Genomic DNA, 20,001 nt, shown 5'->3' with positions numbered 1-20,001 from the left:
GGACGAGGCAGGGATGTCCCCTGTCTCCGTTATTGTTTGCACTGGCGATTGAGCCCCTGGCCATGGCACTGAGGGGTTCCAGGAAGTGGAGGGGAGTGTTTAGGGGAGGAGAAGAACACCGGGTATCTCTGTATGCGGATGATTTGTTGTTGTATGTGGCGGACCCGGTGGAGGGGATGCCAGAGATAATGCGGAGTTTGGGGATTTTTCGGGGTATAAATTGAACATGGGGAAAAGTGAGTTGTTTGTGGTGCATCCGGGGGAGCAGAGCAGGGAAATAGAGGATTTACCGCTGAGGAAGGTAGCAAGAGACTTCCGATATTTGGGGATTCAGATAGCCAAGAATTGGGGAACCTTGCACCGGCTTAATTTAACACGATTGGTGGAACAGATGGAGGAGGACTTCAAGAGATGGGACATGGTGTCCCTGTCACTGGCGGGTAGGGTGCAGGCGGTTAAAATTGTGGTTCTCCCGAGATCCCTCTTTGTGTTTCAGTGCCTCCCGGTGATGGTCACAAAGGCTTTTTTTAAGAGAATTGAGAAAAGCATTATGAGTTTTGTGTGGGCTGGGAAGACCCCGAGAGCGAGGAGGGGGTTCTTGCAGCGTAGTAGGGATAGGGGGGGGGTTGGCACTACCGAGCCTAAATGATTATTACTGGGCCGCCAATATTTCAATGGTGTGTAAGTGGATGGGAGAAGGGGAGGGAGCGGCGTGGAAGAGATTGGAGAGGGCGTCCTGCAAGGGGACCAGTTTACAAGCAATGGTGACGGCACCGTTGCCGTTTTCACCGAAGAAATACACTACAAGCCCGGTGGTTGTGGCAACATAAAAAATTTGGGGGCAGTGGAGACGGCATGGGGGAAGGACGGGAGCCTCGGTGCGGTCCCCGATAAGAAATAACCATAGGTTTGTTCCGGGGAGAATGGATGGGGGATTTGGAGCATGGCAAAGAGTTGGGGTAGTACAATTGAGAGATCTGTTCGTAGATGGGACGTTTGCGAGTCTGGGAGCGCTGACGGAAAAATATGGGTTGCCCCAAGGGAATGCATTTCGGTACATGCAACTGAGGGCTTTTGCGAGGCAACAGGTGAGGGAATTCCCGCAGCTCCCGACGCAGGAGGTGCAGGATAGAATGATCTCAGAGACATGGGTGGGGGATGGTAGGGTGTCGAACATATACAGGGAAATGAGGGACGAGGGGGAGATCATGGTAGATGAGCTGAAAGGGAAATGGGAAGAAGAGCTGGGAGAGAGATTGAGGAGGGGCTGTGGGCTGACGCCTACGTAGGGTAAACTCGTCGTCCTCGTGTGCCAGGCTAAGCCTGATACAATTCAAGGTTCTACACAGGGCGCATATGACTGGAGCACGGCTCAGTAAATTTTTTGGGGTAGAGGATAGGTATGGGAGATGCTCGAGAAGCCCAGCGAATCACACCCACATGTTCTGGTCATGTCCGGCATTACAGGGGTTCTGGGTGGGGGTGGCGAAGGTGCTTTCGAAGGTGGTGGGGGTCCGGGGCGAGCCAAGCCAATAGGGGATTGGCTATATTCAGGGTTGCAGAAGAGCCGGGAGTGCAGGAGGCGAGAGAGGCTGATGTTTTGGCCTTTGCGTCCCTAGTAGCCCGGCGCAGGATATTGCTTATGTGGAAGGAAGCCAAACCCCCGGGCGTGGAGACCTGGATAAACGACATGGATGGGTTTATAAAGTTAGAACGGATCAAGTTCGTATTAAGGGGTTCGGCTCAAGGGTTCACCAGGCGGTGGCAACCGTTCGTCAACTACCTCACAGAACGATAGAGGGAATGAAAAGAAAGAAAGACAACAGCAGCAACCCAGGGGGGAGGGGGGGGGGGATCCGGGCGGGCTCTTAGGGATGTCATTGTATATGTATAGACATTTGTTATAGGTAATGTATATTGGACTGTTGGATTGTATTTTTGGAGAGTAACTATTTTTGACAAGGCAGTTGCCATTTAGTTTTGTTTTTGTTTCTGTTTATATATTATTTATTTACTTGTTTAAAACTGGCCACTGTTATTTATATTGCTTTACTGTTGCTTAAAAAGAAAAACCATGTACTGTTATGTTTGGCCAAAAAATCTTGAATAAAATATATTTAAAAAAAAAGAAGTATAACAGGTAAGGCAGCTGAACTTAGAGCACTTATAGAAACGTGGTTAAAGGAAGGGCAGGACTGGCAGCTGACAGTTGGAGGATATAGATGCTTCAGGAGAGATAGAGAGGGATGTAAAAGGGGTGGGAGAGTGGCATTACTGGTTAAGGAGAATATTATAGCCGTACTGCGGGAGGGTACCTCAGAGGGTTCATACAATGAGGCAATCTGGGTAGACATCAGGAACAGGAAGGGGGCAATCACAATGTTGGGCATTTATTACAGGCCCCCCAACTGCCAGCGAGAGACAGAGGAACGATAGGTAGAGAGGTTTTGGATAGGTACAAAAGTAACAGGGTTGTTATGAAAGGAGATTTTAATTTTTCTGTACTGACTGGGACTCACCTAGTGCAAGGGGCTTGGATGGGGCAGAGTTTGCAAGGTCTATCCAGGAAAATGTAGAGATCCCAACTAGGGAAGAAGCACTGGACCTGGATTTGGGGAATGAGCCTGGCCAGGTGGTTGAGGTTTCAGTAGGGGAACATTTTGGGAGTAGTGACCACAATTCCCTAGGTTTTAGGGTACTTTTGGATCGGGATGAGGGTAACCCTCGGGTTAAGGTGCTAAACTGGGGAAAGGCAAATTATGATAACATTAGATAGGAATTGAAGAATTTGGATTGGGTGCGGCTGTTGGAGGGTAAATCAACATCTGACATGTGGGAGTCTTTCAAGCAACAGTTATTAGGATTCAGGAAAGTCACGTTCCTGAGAGAATGAAGGATATGTATGGGAAGTTTAGGGAGCCTTGGATAATGAGGGATATTTTGAACCTCATCAAAAAGAAAAAGGAGGCTTTTGTACGGTATAGGAGGGCAAGGACAGTCGCAACCCTTGAGGAGTTAAAAGAAAGTAGGAAGGTACTTATGCAGGAAATTAGGAGGGGGTCATGAAAAGTCCTTCCAAGTAGAATTAAGGTGAATCCCAAAGCTTTTTATTTATATGTAAAAAGCAAGAGGGTGGCCAGGGAAAGGATTGGACCATTTAAGGAGAGTGGGGGGAATCTATGTGTTGAACCAGAGGAAATGGGTGAAGTACTAAATGAGTAATTTGCATCAGTGTTCACCAAAGAAAGGGACTTTTTGGAAGATGACTCTTGAGGAAGGTGTGTGGACGTGGGTCATGTTGATATTGAAAAAGAGGAGGTATTCGGTCTTTTAAAAGACATTAAGGTAGATACGTTTTCTGGGCTGGATGGGATTTCCCCCAGAATACTGAGGGAAGCAAGGGAGGAAATTGTTGGGACGTTAACTGGCATATTTGTATCCTCATTGGCTACAGTGAGACCCCAGAGGATTAGAGAATAGCTAATGTGGTACTGTTGTTTAAAAAAGGTAGCAGGGGTAATCCAGAAAACTAGTGAGCCTCGCGTCGGTAGTGGGTAAATTATTGGAGAGAATTCTCAGAGACAGGATTTGTACCCATTTGGAAACAAATGGACTCATTAGCGATAAACAGCATTGTTTTGTGAAGGGGACATCGTGCCTCACTAACTTGATCGTGTTTTTGAGGAGGTGACAAAGATTATTGTCTCTGGTGGATGTTGTTTACATGGACTTCAGTAAAGCCTTTGACAAGGTGCCTCAGAATGGTAAAAAAGTTGAAGTCACAAGGGATCAGAGGTGAGGTGGCAAGATGGATACAGAACTGACTCGGTCACAGAAGGCAAAGAGTAGCAGTAGAAGGGTGTTTTTGTGAATGGAAGGTAATGACTAATGGTGTTCCACAGGAATGGGGAGCCTCTGTTGTTTGTAGTATACATCAACGATTTTGAGGGACTGCATGGCGGCCTAGTGGTTAGCACTGCTGCCTCATGGCAGCACGGTAGCATTGTGGATAGCACAATTGCTTCACAGCTCCAGGGTCACAGGTTCGATTCCGGCTTGGGTCACTGTCTGTGCGGAGTCTGCAAATCCTCCCCGTGTGTGCGTGGGTTTCCTCCGGGTGCTCCGGTTTCCTCCCACAGTCCAAAGATGTGCAGGTTAGGTGGATTGGCCATGATAAATTGCCCTTAGTGTCCAAAATTGCCCTTAGTGTTGGGTGGGGTTACTGGGTTATGGGGATAGGATGGAGGTGTTGACCTTGGGTAGGGTGCTCTTTCCAAGAGCCGGTGCAGACTCGATGGGCCGAATGGCCTCCTTCTGCACTGTAAATTCTATGATAACTATGGCGCAGAGGACCCGGGTTTGATCCCGGCCCCGGGTCACTGTCTGTATGGAGTTTGCACATTCTTCCCGTGTCTGCGTGAGTTTCACCCCCACAACTGAAAGATGTGCAGGTTAGGTGGATTGGCCATGCTAAATTGCCCCTTAATTGGAAAAAAATAATTGGGTACTCAAAATTTATTTAAAAAAAATAAACAATTTGGGGGAAAATGTAGCTGGTCTGATTAGTAAGCACACGGATGACACCAAGGTTGATGGAGTGGCAGATGGTGTTGACGATTGTCAGAGGACACAACAGGACATAATAGGTTGGAAACTTGGGCAGAGAAATGGCAAATGGAGTTTCATCCAGACAAATGTGAGGTAATACATTTTGGTAGGTCTAACATAGAGAGGAAATATACCGTGAATGACAAACTCTGAGGAATATAGAAAGTCAGGGAGATCTGGGCGTGCAGGTCCACAGATCTTTGAAAGTGGCAACACAAGTGGAAAAGGTGGTCCAGAAAGCATACGGAATGCTCGCCTTCATTGGACGGGGTATCGAGTATAAAAACTGGCAAGTCGTATTACAGTTGTGTAAAATCTTGGTAAGGCCACACTTGAAATATTGCGCACGATTCTGGTCGCCACACTATCAGAACGTAAGAACATAAGAACTAGGAGCATGAGTAGGCCATCTGGCCCCTCGAGCCTGCTCCGCCATTCAATGAGATCATGGCTGATCTTTTGTGGACTCAGCTCCACTTTCCGGCCCGAACACCATAACCCTTAATCCCTTTATTCTTCAAAAAACTATCTATCTTTATCTTAACAACATTTAATGAAGGAGCCTCTACTGCTTCACTGGGCAAGGAATTCCATAGATTCACAACCCTTTGGGTGAAGAAATTCCTCCTAAACTCAGTCCTAAGGATGTGGAGGCTTTGGTCAGGGTGCAGAGGAGGTTTACCAGGATGTTGCCTGAGGGTGTTAGCTCTGCCGAGAGGCTGAATAAACTCATACTGTTTTTATTAGAACAACGGAGGCTGAGGGGTGACCTGATAGAGGTCTACAAGATTATGATGGGCATGGATAGAATGGATGGGCAAACTCCTTCCCAAGGTGGAGGAGTCAGTCACCAGGGACATAGGTTTAAGGTCCGTGGGGCAATGTTTAGAGGAGATGTGCAAGACGGGTTTTGTACACAGAGGGTGGTGAGTGCCTGGAACGATTTGCCAAGGGAAGCTGTGGAAACAGATACATTAACAGCATTCGAAAGGCATCTTGACAAATACATGGATAGGAGGGTATAGAGGGATAGGGCACTAGGAAGTGCAGAGGGTTTTGACCAAGGTTGGTATCATGACCGGTACATGCTTGGAGGTCCAAAGGGCCTGTTCCTGTGTTGTATTGTTCTTTTTTAAAAAATATATTTTTATTAAGAATTTTTCAACAATATTTTCCACCTTACAAACCCCGCCCCCCCCCCCCCCCCGCCGCGTAACAAAGAAAAGAAAGAGAACTCGTGTGGCAAGACATGAACATGGCAAGTCAATAAGATACAGAACTTTATACATTGGATTCCTCCCGTACATGTCAGTTTCCGGGTCATTCATGTGTTTTCTTGCTCAAATGTCCCCCAAAGGAACCCCCCTCCCCCCTGAACAATGTCCTACCACCCCCCCCCCCACCTCCCCTGGGTTGCTGCTGTCTGACTTTCATCTAACGGTCCGCGAGATGGTCTAGGAACGGTTGCCACCGCCTGTAGAACCCCTGCGCAGACCCTCTCAAGGCAAACTTTATCCTTTCCAACTTGATAAACCCAGCCATATCATTTATCCAGGCCTCCACGCTGGGGGCCTTCGGCTCCTTCCGCATTAGCAAGATCCTTCGCCGGGCTACTGGGGACGCAAAGGCCAGAATGCCGGCCTCTTTCGCCTCCTGCACTCCCGGCTTGTCCACTACTCCAAATGGTGCTAGCCCCCAGCTTGGCTTGACCCGGACTTTCACCACCTTAGATACTGTTCCCGCCACTCCCCTCCAGAACCCCTCCAGTGCCGGGCATGACCAAAACATATGGACATGGTTCGCCTGATTTCCTGAGCACCTCCCACATCAGTCCTCCACCCCAAAGAACCTACACAGCCTCGCCCCCGTCATATGCGCTCTATGAACCACCTTAAATAGTATCAGGTTAAGCCTGGCACATGAGGAAGAGGAATTAACCCTACTTAGGGCATCAGCCCATAGCCCCTCCTCAATCTCCTCAATCTCCTCCCCCAACCCCTCCTCCCATTTACCCTTCAGCTCCTCTACCAAAGCCTTCCCCTCTTCTTTCAGCTCCTGGTATATCGCCGACACCTTGCCCTCTCCGACCCATACATCCAAAATCACCCTCTCGTGAATCCCCTGTGCCGGGAGTCGTGGAAATTCCCTCACCTGCCGCCTCACAAATGCCCTCACTTGCATGTACCTGAAAGCGTTTCCCGGGGGTAACTCAAACTTCTCCTCCAGCGCCCCTAAGCTCGCAAACGTCCCGTCAATGAACAGGTCCCCCATTCTTCTAATCCCTGCCCGATGCCAGCTCTGAAACCCCCCGTCCATCCTTCCTGGGACAAACCAATGGTTGTCTCTGATCGGGGACCACACCGAGGCTCCCGTCGCACCCCTGGGTCGTCTCCACTGCCCCCGGATCTTTAGCGTTGCCGCCACCACCGGGTTCGTGGTGTACCTTGTTGGCGAGATCGGCAGTGGTGCCGTCACCAGCGCCCCCAGGCTCGTTCCTTTGCAGGACGCCATCTCCAACCTCTTCCACGCCGCCCCCTCTCCCTCCATCACCCACCTACGGATCATTGCTACATTGGCAGCCCAATAGTAACCACCCAAATTCGGCAGCGCCAACCCTCCTCTATCTCTGCTATGCTCCAGGAACCCCCTCCTTACCCTCGGGGTCTTACTCGCCCACACAAATCCCATAATGCTCCTGCTTACCCTCTTAAAGAAGGCCTTAGTAATCACAATTGGGAGGCATTGGAATACAAAATGAAACCTCGGGAGGACCACCATTTTAACCGACTGTACCCTACCCGCCAGCGAGAGTGGCAACATGTCCCACCTTTTAAAATCCTCCTCCATCTGCTCCACCGACCGCACTAAATTATGTTTGTGCAGTGCCCCCCAGCTCCTAGCTACCTGAATCCCCAAGTATCGAAAGCTCCTTTCCGCCCCCCTCAACGGTAGGGCGTCTATCCCTCTTCCCTGGTCCCCCAGATGGATCACAAAGAGCTCACTCTTTCCCACATTGAACATATAGCCCGAAAAGTCTCCAAACTCCCGTAGGATCTGCATTACCTCAACCATCCCCTCCACTGGATCTGTCACATACAGCAACAAGTCGTCTGCGTACAGAGACATTCGATGTCCCTCTCCCCCTCGAACCACCACCTTCCATTTCCCCGACTCCCTTAACGCCATGGCTAAAGGTTCAATTGCTAATGCGAACAGCAGAGGGGACAGGGGGCACCCCTGCCTCGTCCCTCGATACAGCCGGAAATACTCCGACATCCGCCGGTTCATGACCACACTCGCCACCGGGGCTCTATATAGGAGCTTAACCCAGCTAATAAACCCTCCCCGAACCCAAACCTCTGCAACACTTCCCAGAGATACTCCCACTCTACCCGATCAAAGGCCTTCTCCGCGTCCATGGCTGTCACTATCTCCGCTTCTCCCTCCATCGATGGCATCATTATCACATTTAGGAGCCTTCGCACATTAGTGTTTAACTGCCTACCCTTTACAAATCCCGTCTGGTCCTCGTGAATCACCCCCGGGACACAGTCCTCAATCCTCATGGCCAACATTTTTGCCAGCAACTTAGCATCTACGTTAAGGAGCGAAATCGGTCTATATGACCCACATTGCAGTGGGTCCTTATCCCGCTTCAAGATCAAATAAATCGTCGCCTCCGACATTGTCGGGGGCAGGGTCCCCCCCTCCCTTGCTTCATTGAAGGCCCTTACCAGCAATGGGGCTAACAGGTCTACATACTTCCTATAAATCTCCACCGGGAACCCATCCGGCCCCGGGGCCTTCCCTGCCTGCATGGTCCCCAGTCCTTTAACCAGCTCCTCCACCCCAATTGGCGCCCTCAAACCAGCCACCTCCTGCTCTTCCACCCTTGGGAACCTCAATTGGTCCAAGAATCGCCGCATCCCCTCTTTTCCCCCTGGGGACTGGGACCTATACAGCTCCTCGTAAAAGGCCTTAAAAGCCTCATTCACTTTCCCCGCACTCCGCACCGTAGTTCCCCTGCCATCTTTGATTCCGCCTATTTCCCTCGCTGCCATCCTCTTACAGAGCTGATGTGCCAGCATCCGACTCGCCTTCTCCCCATATTCATATATCGCCCCCTGTGCCTTCCTCCACTGTGCCTCTGCCTTCCCTGTGGTCAACAGGTCGACCTCTGTCTGGAGACTTCGTCTCTCCCTGAGTAGTCCCTCATCTGGAGCCTCTGCATAGCTGCTGTCCACCCTTAAAATCTCCCACACTAACCTCTCCCTTTCCCTGCCCTCTCTCTTCACCCTATGAGCCCTGATAGAGATTAACTCTCCCCTGACCACCGCCTTCAGCGCCTCCCATACTAGTCCCACCTGCACCTCCCCGTTGTCGTTGGCCTCCAGATACCTTTCGATACACCCCCGCACCCTCCCGCACACTTCCTCGTCTGCCAGCAGTCCCACATCCAACCTCCACAACGGGAGTTGGTCCCTCTCCTCCCCCAGCTCTAGCTCCACCCAATGCGGGGCATTGTCTGAAATGGCTATGGCTGAATACTCCGTTCCCTCCACTTTCGGGATCAATGCCCTGCCCAGAACAAAAAAATCTATCCGGGAGTAGGCCTTATGGACGTGGGAGAAAAAGGAAAATTCTCTGGCCAAAGACCTGGCAAATCTCCACGGATCTACTCCCCCCATCTGGTCCATGAACCCCCTAAGCACCTTGGCCGCAGCCGGCCTCTCTAGAGCGATTTAATGCTGGGTCCAGCACCGTATTAACATCCCCCCCTATTATCAAGCTCCCTACCTCCAGGTCTGGAATACGCCCCAAAATCCGTTTCATGAATCCAGCATCATCCCAGTTCGGGGCATATACATTCACCAGTACCACCTCCGTCCCCTGCAACCTACCGCTCACCATCACGTATCGGCCTCCCTAGACGGCTACTATGTTCTTGGCCTCAAACGACACCCGCTTTCCAACCAGTATTGCCACCCCTCTATTCTTCGCATCCAGCCCCGAATGGAACACCTGTCCTACCCATCCCTTCCTTAACCTGACCTGATCTGCCACCTTCAGATGTGTCTCCTGAAGCATGACCACGTCTGCCTTCAGTCCCTTTAGGTGCGCGAACACTCGGGCCCTCTTAACCGGCCCATTTAGGCCTCTCACATTCCACGTGATCAGCCGGATTGGGGGGTTCCCCCCCCCCACCCGCCGACTAGCCATCTCCTATCTTAGGCCAGTCCCGTGCTCGTGCCTCCTGCACCCTCCAGTCCCCCAGGCTGGGAACCCCCGTCCCGACCACCTCTTCCATTTTCAGTTCCCCCTTGGACAGTGCAGCAGCAACCCTAAAAAAAACCCTCTCCCCCCCCTTCCACCCCCCCCCCCCCCCCCCGCTAGATCTACATCTAGCTCTTTTGCTCCCCCTATATTACTTCCGTGAGTCAGCTGACTTCTGCTGACCCCGGCTTCCCCCGCCTTCCCGTTGATCTCCCCGTGTGGGAGTCTCTCCTCCTCCTTACCTTCCTCCATCCCCCCCCCCCCCTTTTGGCACGGGAAAAAGCCTGAGCTTTCCTGACCCAGCCCCGCCCCCTGTGGCGCAGCTCCTGTTGCGGCCCTTATCCCAGTTCCCTCATCCCCGAGTCTCACCTCCCTCCAGCACCGACGCCCACATTCCTCACTGTCCCCCCCATCAAAAAACTCTTCCCCCATCCCCATCCATCGTCCCACCCGTGAAACATTCTTTACCCATATTTACACCCCTGTATACAGTCAACATCTCCCCCACAACCACAGTCCCTCAGTTCAAGTCCAATTTTTCCGTCTGAATAAAGGTCCAAGCCTCTTCTATCGTTTCAAAATAATGGTGTCGGTCCTGATAAGTAACCCACAGTCGCGCAGGCTGCAGCATGCCAAACCTGACTCTTTTTTTAATGCAGCACCGCCTTGGCCCGGTTGAAGCCAGCTCTCCGCCTTGCCACCTCCGCGCTCCAATCCTGGTAGACTCGGATCATCGCGTTCTCCCATCTACTGCTCCGCACCTTCTTGGCCCATCTCAGCACACTTTCTTTGTCCGCGAAGCGATGGAACCTTGCCACTATCACCCTTGGCGGCTCATCGGCCTTGGGTCTCCTCGCCAGGACCTGGTGGGCCCCTTCCAGCTCCAGGGGGCCCGGAGAGGAATCCGCACCCATCAGCGCGTGGAGCATCGTACTCACGTACGCCCCGGCATCAGCTCCCTCCACTCCTTTGGGAAGACCCAGAATCCGGAGGTTCTTCCTCCTCGACCTGTTCTCCAGGACCTCAATTCTCTCGGCCCACCTCCTGTGCACCGCCTCGTGCGCCTCCATTTTTATCGCCAGGCTCAGGATCTCGTCCTCGCTGGTATTCACTTTATCATTCACCTCACGAAGCTCCACCGCCTGGGTCTTCTGGGTTTCCCTCAGCCCCTCGATCGCCAACAACATTGGCGCCAGCACCTCCTTTTTCAGCTCCTCCACACATCGCTTGAGGAACTCCTGCTGGTCTGGCCCCCACGCTGCTCGCTCTCCGCCCTCCGCCATCTTGCTTTTTCCCCTTCGTTTTGATCTCTGCTCCAGGGCCTCTTTTCTCGTCGTTCCACCGCTGATCTCTGCCATATATTGTAAGGGGGGATCTTACTGCACCTTCCCACATGGGATTGATTCAAAAAAAGCTCCGTTGGGGCTCCTCTGCAGAGCCCGAAAGTCCGTTGTCGTGGGAGCTGCCGAAACGTGAGGCTTAGCTCCGCATCGCTGCAACCGGAAGTCCTGTATTGTTCTTTGTTCATTGACAGGCCCATCCGCTCGTTTGCTCATTCCGTCCCTTGCTTACAGCGAGGGCTCGGAAAAGGGGTGTCGAGTGAGGCAGCGAGCAAGAAGCAGCAAGGGTTTCGGAGAGGGAAGCGATGAGAAGGAGGTGGAAGGCACGGTAGCAGCGAGTGGAGCGGTGGTTTGTTTTATAGGAAAGACTGAGTATGTGCGGTGACGATGCTAAAATGAAAGTGGAAGAACTTCCCTCATTTGCAAACCACACTGAAACAAAACACGCTCTTAGAATATGCTTTAAATGCTGGATACCTGCATCAAACTTCAAATAGAAACATAACAAGAGTAGGCTATTCAGTCCCTCGAGCCTGACCGACATGTTATGGGATCATGGTTGATCTTATTCCTAATGTGCCAATTGTTTGTAAATAATGGAGTGGTGTACGCCGGCGTCAATGGGCCACCTGGCCCAGCAATTCAGTGGTCTTCAGGGGGCCAGCACAGTGCTGTAGAGCTGCGCGCTGCTCTGGCACCGAATCCATGCGCGCAACGGCCGTCTCTGCGCCGTCGCATGCGCGTGGTTGCCATCTCCGCGCCGGCTCATGGTTGCCATCTCCGTGCCGGCGCATGCGCGAGGCTGCCGTCTCCGTGCCAGCGCAGGCGCGAGGCTGCCGTCTCCACGCCGGCGCCAAGCAACATGGCAGAGATCTCCTGCAGGCCCATGCGGAAGGAGGTAGGCCCCCTCCAGATCACGGGCGCCCGCCGATCGGAAGCCCCAGACTGCGGGCCTGTACCCCATGGAGGCCCCCTCCGGAGTCAGATCCCCCCGCCGTCCCCCCCCCCCAACCCAACTGGGACGTCCATCGCAGCCGCGGGTCCGAGCTCTCGCCGGGTGGTACCAGCTTGGAACCATGCCGGCGGGACTCAGCAGGAGGTTGGCCGGTCGCCCGCGGAGAATCGCCGTGGGGGCCTCTTTCGGCTGCGATTGGCCCCGATTCTCCGGTCGCCGGAGAATCGTGTCCCGCCGTCGGAGCAATGTGGCGGGAATTTCCCGCGTCACCGGTGATTCTCCGACCCGGCGCAGGCTCGGAGAATCCTGGCCAATATATCTCTTGGCTAGCAAATATTTATTGACCCGATTTAAATTATTAATTGAGTTAGCATCAATGTACCACTTTTTTTGAGAGAGTGTTCAACACTTCCACCACCCTTTATCTGTAAAGGTGTTTTCTAACTTCCATTGCGGATCAGCTGGCTCTGAATTTAAGGTTATATTTCCTTGTCCTTGGCTCCCCCTCTGACCTTCTCTTGATTTACTCAATCGATACTCATTGAAATCACTCCTTAAACCTCAATGGGAATACAAGCTTAGCTTATGTAATCTTGCATCGTGATTTTCGAGCCCTGGTAACATTTTGGTGAATCTGTGCAGCAAATCCATGTTCCAAGGTCAATCTCTCCTTTTGAGGTGCAATGGGCAGAATTTTAAAACACTAATGTCATGCTCACTGTCACAACCACATAAAAGGCATTTCCTCAAAGGTGTGTGTGTTTATCCTTTTCAAGCGAAGAAGGATTTAGCTGAAAAGTAACCAGCAGCAAAACTTTAGTCTTAAACAAGATAAAGCTTCATTTACGACAAAACTACTGCTCACTTAAGTAAAGGTAAAGTTACCAACTGAATATATACAAAGACTAAATGCAGATAAGAATAAAATATCTCAATAAAGATGAAATTCAATTATATTATTTAAGATATAATTGCAGACCCGTAGCTTGCAGTGGGAGTTTTGGTTGTCTGGAGTGAAGGGCAGAAGCTGAAGAGTTGTGTTTGTCAACTGTGATGGCTTCTGTAGTCAATTGGTTAGTGTTAGTCTTTTCAGGTGGACTCAGTCATTTGGCTTTGGGCGAGAGAGGGAAGGGTTCTTGCCTCTCACTCGTTTTGCAGTTACAGCACTTAAAAATATTTCGATTTTTAATAGTTTATACATAAAACAAAACAACATAATGCAGAAAGAATACCCGAAGAACCCACCCCCCTCCCCGCCAACCAATACATTTATGACTTGAAAAATAACTCTTTCCCCCCCACACCGTTCGCAGCCAACGGCGAACAATTTTTTAAAGTGTAAAACAAACAGACTCCATCCCTTAAGGAACCCCTCAATTGCCCACCTCAAGGTGAACTTAACTTTCTCAAGGTGCAGAAACTCCATCAGGTCCCCGAGCCACACTGAGGCATAGGGCGGAGAAGCTGACCTCCACCCCAACAGGATCTGCCTGCGAGCAATCAGTGAGAAGATGGCTAAATCATCCGCCCCCGACTCCGTCTGTGGCTCCTGCAAGTCCAGATATGGTCCCCAAGGGACTGGGTTCCATGTGCAAGTACAAGATCACCGACATGATACTAAACTCCAAAACATTTCCAACTTCAGATAGATCCAGAACATATGTACCTGATGTGTACACGATTGGCTGGGCCCCTTCCACAACACTTGCAAGTGTCCTCCACCCCTACAAAAAAACAGCTCATCCTTGACCTTGTAAGGTGCGCCCTGTGCACCACCTTTAACTGTATTAACTCTGTCTCGCACTCTAGGTTGAGGCCTTCTACCTCCGCACCATCTCATACCACAACCTCTCCTCCAGCACCTTCCTCAGCTCCTCCTCCCACTTGGCATTAAACCGCCTCCAATGATGCCGCATCCTCCTCCAGAATCCTCCCATAAATCACCAAAAAGACTTCCTCCCACTCCAACCCCATCACCTACTACGGCCCCTCCAACAACGAGGAGGGCGGTGTCACCAGAAACATCAGGGAAACCATCCTTGCAAAATCTTGCACCTACATATGCCTTAAGGCCTCCTTCCAAGGAATCCCAAACTTCTACGCCAAGTCCTCCAAGCTCACAAACCACCATTCCAGGAAGAAGTCCTTCATTTTACCCTGCCCCTCCCCTTCTCCCCGGCTCCTCCCAGCCCTGAAGCTTAACTTCTAATCTCGCTATCTCAAGCAAATTATTCTATCGAATTGGCAACACCTTTAACCCCGCCCCTAACTTAATATGTTGCTGAAATTGTCCCCATATCTTCAGTGTGGCCACTACCACTGGACTACCTGAATATTTCCCTGGGGCAAATGGGAGTGGCGCCATTGCCATTGCCAGCGCCCACAACCCAAACCCCCTGCAACAGCCTGCCTCCATCCTCACCTCCATTACCTCCGACTCCCTACCCAAAACCTGCATCTTCTTGGCATTTGCTCCCCAATAATAATGCATCAGATTCGGCAGAGCCAAACCCCCTGACCATAGTCCTCTCTGAAGCACTGTTGTCCAAATCCTCGCGACCTTACCTGCCCAGGCAACGACAAAATCCAGCCCCATAAAAAATGCTTTCTGCAAGAAGACCGGTAAACACTGGAAAAAATAAAAACCACGGCAAAACATTTATCTTTACCAACTGTACGCGGCCTGCCAATGAAAGGGATCCACCTTCATCCTGCCCACCAGACTCGTAAAATTAAATTTACAGAGCAGGGTCCAATCTCGAGCCACCTGCAGACCCAGATGCCTGAAGTGAGTAGTCACCATAAGAATTGGCAATCCCCCACGCCAGCTCCCTTACCCAGCGGGAGACCAAAAAGCACTTGATCTTCTCCAAATTCAATTTGTTTCCCGAAAATCTGCAAGTCACTTGAGCTGCTTCGATTCTTTCTGGCGGAATAGCAATTGATTTCTGGATACCTTCCGCTCTGTGCTCCCTTGGCCATGAACCTGCTCTGATGAGGTCTCTCAGAGTTCTGCCTGGAGGGTCTGCACAAAATGACCTTCATAGGAATGAGAACAAAGAACAATACAGCACAGGAACAGGCCCTTCGGCCCTCCAAGCCTGCGATGATCACGTGTCCAATCTAGACAAACCGCCTGTATCCTATATCCCGTCTGATCATGTGCCTATCCAGATAAGTCTTAAAGGTCGCTAACGTATCTGCCTCAACCACCTCACTTGGCAGTGCATTCCAAGCCATCACCACCCTCTGTGTAAGAAACTTCCCCCGCACATCTCCACTGAACCTTTCAACCCCTCACCTTGAACGTGTGCACCCTTGTAATTGTCATTTCCGCCCTGTGAAAAAGCCTTCAACTGTTCACCCTATCTATACCCTAATGATTTTATAAACTTCTATCAGGTCACCCCTCAGCCTCCGTCTCTCTAGGGTGAACAATCCCAGATAATTCAATCTCTCCTCTTAGCTAATTCTAAATCTCTGGACCTCCACTGTTCACATTTTTTCACCACTTGAACAATACTTGCCTCCATGCCAGGCAACTTTCTGGTAAACATTTTCTGTACTCTCTCCTAAGCCTTCACATCCTTCTGGTAGTGCAGTGACTAGAATTAGACACAGTATTCCAAATGTGGCCTAACCAACGTTCTATATAACTGTAACATAATTTTCGAGCTTTTATACTCGACACCCCGTCCTATGAAGGCAAGCATGCCATGTGCTTTCTGTACCAACATTTCCACACGTGCTGCCACTTTTAAGGAGCTGTGGACCTGCACGCCCAGATCTCTGTGTGCCTCTATGCTCCTGATGGTTTTGCCATTTATTTTATAGCTCCCACCTGAATCAGATCTACCAAAATGCATCACCTCGCATTTGTCCTGGTTAAATGCCATCTGCCATTTCTCTGCCCAATTTTGCAGTCTTATCTACATCCTGTTGTATTCTCTGACAATCTTCATCACTGTCTGCAACTCCTGCAATCTTAGTATCATCCTCAAACTTGCTAATGACAAGCTACATTTTCTTCCAACTCATTTATATAAATATTACAAAGCGCAGAGGTCCCAGTACTGATCCCTGTGGAACACCACTAGTTACAGACCTCCATTCGGAAAAACACCCTTCCACTGCTACCCTCTGTCTTCTATGGCCAAGCCAGTTCTGAATCCATCCAGCTAGTCTGGCTCTGTCACAACAAAAACAAAATGGTTGCTATGTTAATTTGGATGAACCATATTCCACCAGCAAATACATTCATTACATTGAGGTCCTATGAAATCCTTCCAGTCTCCTGTTTTATCAGAAACCAAGGGCTTTTCATACCTTTTGAAAGATTCAAAGGACATCCCTGGAGGAGTCTTTTCATTTTAATTATTCTTCATAGCCAGCTCTAGAGAAAACAAGTTTTTAACAAACACATAAAGCCGCCAGGATGTCTACCCATACTTTCATTTTGAAAAGGTTTTTAAACTACATTTAAAGGTTTGAAAACAAAATGTACTTTTAAAACAGTCGTCTGTTTGATGCGGATGTCACATTCATAACTTTAAATATGGACTGCGGCCACGATCACCTTTCCATTGTATTATGGTAGTCTCCAAACCAGACTGGGTGGGCCTCATAGTGTTAACCCAGCAGTCACACGATCGGGATTAGCTGCAGGTATTGCACCTTTATTATCCCAGAATCCACCCACCCACCCAGAAAGTGCCTCATCACAAGACGGCCAGTCTGTCCGAGCTGGGCAGTTCTGCTGTGGACCTGTGGCACAACACCAACAACAGAGCCCAGCATCAGCACTTGGTTGACGATCCTACATTGGAAATCCCAGGCTTCCACCTCCCATGAGGTGAATGGATCAAACTGAACAAGTTTCACACTGGAGTCAGACCCTGCTGCAACAATGTCTTCCATTAGGCACCGTGACTCACTATGCAACTATTCATAGAATTTACAGTGCAGAAGGAGGTCATTCAACCCATCGCGTCTGCACCAGCTCTCTGAAAAAGCATCCTACCCAACTGCACACCTCCACCCTATCCCCATAACCCAGTAACCCCACCCAACACTAAGGGCAATTTTGGACACTAAGGACAATTTAGCATGGCCAACCCACCTAACCTGCACATCTTTGGACTGTGGGAGGAAACCGGAGCACCCGGAGGAAACCCACGCACACACGGGGAGAACGTGCAGACTCCGCACAGACAGTGGCCCAAGCAGGAATCGAACTTGGGACCCTGGAGCTGTGAAGCAATTGTGCTAACCACCATGCTACTGTGCTAACCAAACTATGGCAAAGTGCAAACCATGGTGCATATAATCGGCAAGTGCCCTGAACTGGGTTTCAATGGCAGTCCCACTGCTCTACATCAGGCTGATGAGGAAGCTGCCATCTGGCTGAAAATTTTCAAATTTGACATTGAGCTGTTTATCAGTGCGAACAATAGTAGCAGTAGTACCCAAGAACCCAGCAGATCCATCAGAACCATTAGCCAGCCTGAGAACCAAATCTGAAATTAGTTGCAAGTCATCAAGCAGCCAAAATACTTAACCTGTCCCAGATTCAAAGTTCACCTGAGATCCAAAATTCTAGATACTAACCTACAAGAAACCTTGCAATCTGCTAGGAATCCTTCATTTTAACAGACCCTCACTTCAACTTCAAATCATCCAATCCATTCAGGAAACCACAGGCCTGCCACATGGGAGACCAGGAATCATAAATAATAGACTGTGGTGTAAGTGTGTAAATACTTAACCTCCTCTAATATAAACTCAGAAAAGCTTGCTGCTGAATTATTTATTGGAATACACATTCCTAGCCAAGGAAAAAAACACCTTTGTCAATACTGATTTCAGGCAGTATTCCAAATGTGTGCCAAAAGAATTGCAGCAAAACTTCCTCCTATTTATATTCTAACGCTATAGTTCTTAAGGCTAAAATTCTATCAGCCACTTAGATTATTTATTGTACATGCCGAGTACATTTTCATCATCTGTGCCATAAATCGTTTTGGACCTCCACTGTTCACAGTTTTGCACTGCTTGAACAATACTTGGGTCTCTCTGTTATTGTCCCAAATCGATGACCTCACATTTATCCAAGTTGCAATCCATCTGCCATTGTTTTACTTACTCAATCTATCAATGTTTCTTTCTAATGCAGCCATTTACAGTACTTACTAGGTCAAATCCTTTGTGCCATCGACAAACTTGGGTATACTTTTCCCGACTCTGTCATCTAAATCATTAATATTGGAACCAATCTCATAACTGGGGCAATAATTTGCCTTCAATTCTGAAAGCTTCGATGATGCCGAATGATGGGGGCTTCCGTGGATTCTCCGACCCCCTGCCGGGTTGGAGAGTCGCCGGGGAGGGGCGGCGTGAATCCCGCCCCGCCGCTCCGACGCCGCCCGCGATATTCTCCGGCAGCCAGAAATTCATGCCAACAGGAATCGCATCACGCGACTCACAGAATATCGAGGGCCGGCGCGACACTATGGGCCCCAATTCCCCAATTGGGCTACTCCAATTCTCCGGGGCGGATGGGCCGAAGTCCCAATCAAACAACCTTATTAACGGCTGGTTGACGCCGGCCAACGCGAGGTAGGGGCCGGGGAGTGTGAGTGCCGGGGAGTGTGAGTGCAGGGAGTAGGAGGGGCTGGGGAGGGTGAGTGCTGGGGGGTTGCCTGGGCAAGTGCATGGTGGCAAAAGGGGGGAACACTCACCTGAGGCCAACATCCTATCACCCCTCACACACACACTGGCACTCACCTCACACCACACCCCCGCACGCATCGGACAGAGCACAGAGGCAGCTTCTGTAGGTGTGAAAGTGATTTTAATGACAAACAGTTCATACACGTGTCCTTGCCCCTGGAACTAATCTGTGCACTGCACCAGTGCCAACTTACTCAGTGTCTAATTTTTGGCCTTACTATGTCTAGGTGGTTCCCCAGACGGTACAGCAGAGCTGGAGGTGGACTCCTGTGATTCCTGCCCTGTGACTAGGGTCCCCTTTGGCGGCCGTTTCCTGGGGCGGCCCGCCTGGATGGGCAAGGCCCGGCTCGGGTGACTGGGATGGTGAGCTGCCAGCCTGTCCAGCCCGTTGCCCACCAGATGCACCCAGGACGGAGGTGGGGGGGGGGGGAGTCCGAGGTGTCGCGGTGTTCCAGGAGCTCCCCTGCAGGGAGACCCGAAGCTGGCCCCAGCACCTCCTCCTCCCTCGGGGTGCCCGATGGTCCCCGGGCCTCTCCATGGGTCGGGTGTGCGAACGGATCCAGCATCCGGCGCTGCCAGTCCTGGAGGCCCGCCCTGGTATCAACAAGGGTCTGCAGGTTTGCAGCCATGGAGCTCAGGGCGTTGGCCATCCCTGTCTGTGTCTGGGTGACGCCGGCCAGTATCAGGGCAATGGCCCCGATGCCCTCAGCGATGACCTGCTGAGACTGGGCCACGGCTTGCAGAAACTGGCCCATGGCCTGCTGGGACTGGCGCATGGCATGCTGAGACTGGGCCACGGCGTTGAGTGCCTCTATGATCTGCTGCTGGCTCTGGCCGCACTGGCACTAGATGGGGGCGGCGTACGCCTGACGCTCCGGGTCTATTCCTGGCTCATGAGCGTTCTGGCACTGGGTGGGGGCATCGTATGCCCAATGGACCGGGTCTATCTCTGTCACGTGGGTGCCCTGGCACGTTCTGGGGCCGGTTGGCATCTGCAGGGACGGGTGGGTTGACGTTTGGTCCTGCAATACACAATATAGCATGCATGGTTAGACACGCAGATGAGGATGTGGGAAGGGGGGATGTGGGAAGGGG

General features: G+C 50.8%; 1 protein-coding gene across 3 annotated transcripts in view; it reads right to left on the bottom strand.

The window, feature by feature from the left end:
* Positions 1–20,001, bottom strand: part of LOC140399093 (astrotactin-2-like) — a 2,178,011-nt gene that overhangs the window by 1,214,979 nt on the left and 943,031 nt on the right. The window lies entirely within an intron of this gene.

This window comes from Scyliorhinus torazame, chromosome 22 (genome assembly GCF_047496885.1).
Source record: "Scyliorhinus torazame isolate Kashiwa2021f chromosome 22, sScyTor2.1, whole genome shotgun sequence".
In the NCBI taxonomy this organism is placed as follows: Eukaryota; Metazoa; Chordata; class Chondrichthyes; order Carcharhiniformes; family Scyliorhinidae; genus Scyliorhinus; species Scyliorhinus torazame.
The sequence above is the reverse complement of the archived record's forward strand: the minus strand, read 5'-3'. Positions and strand labels throughout refer to the sequence as shown.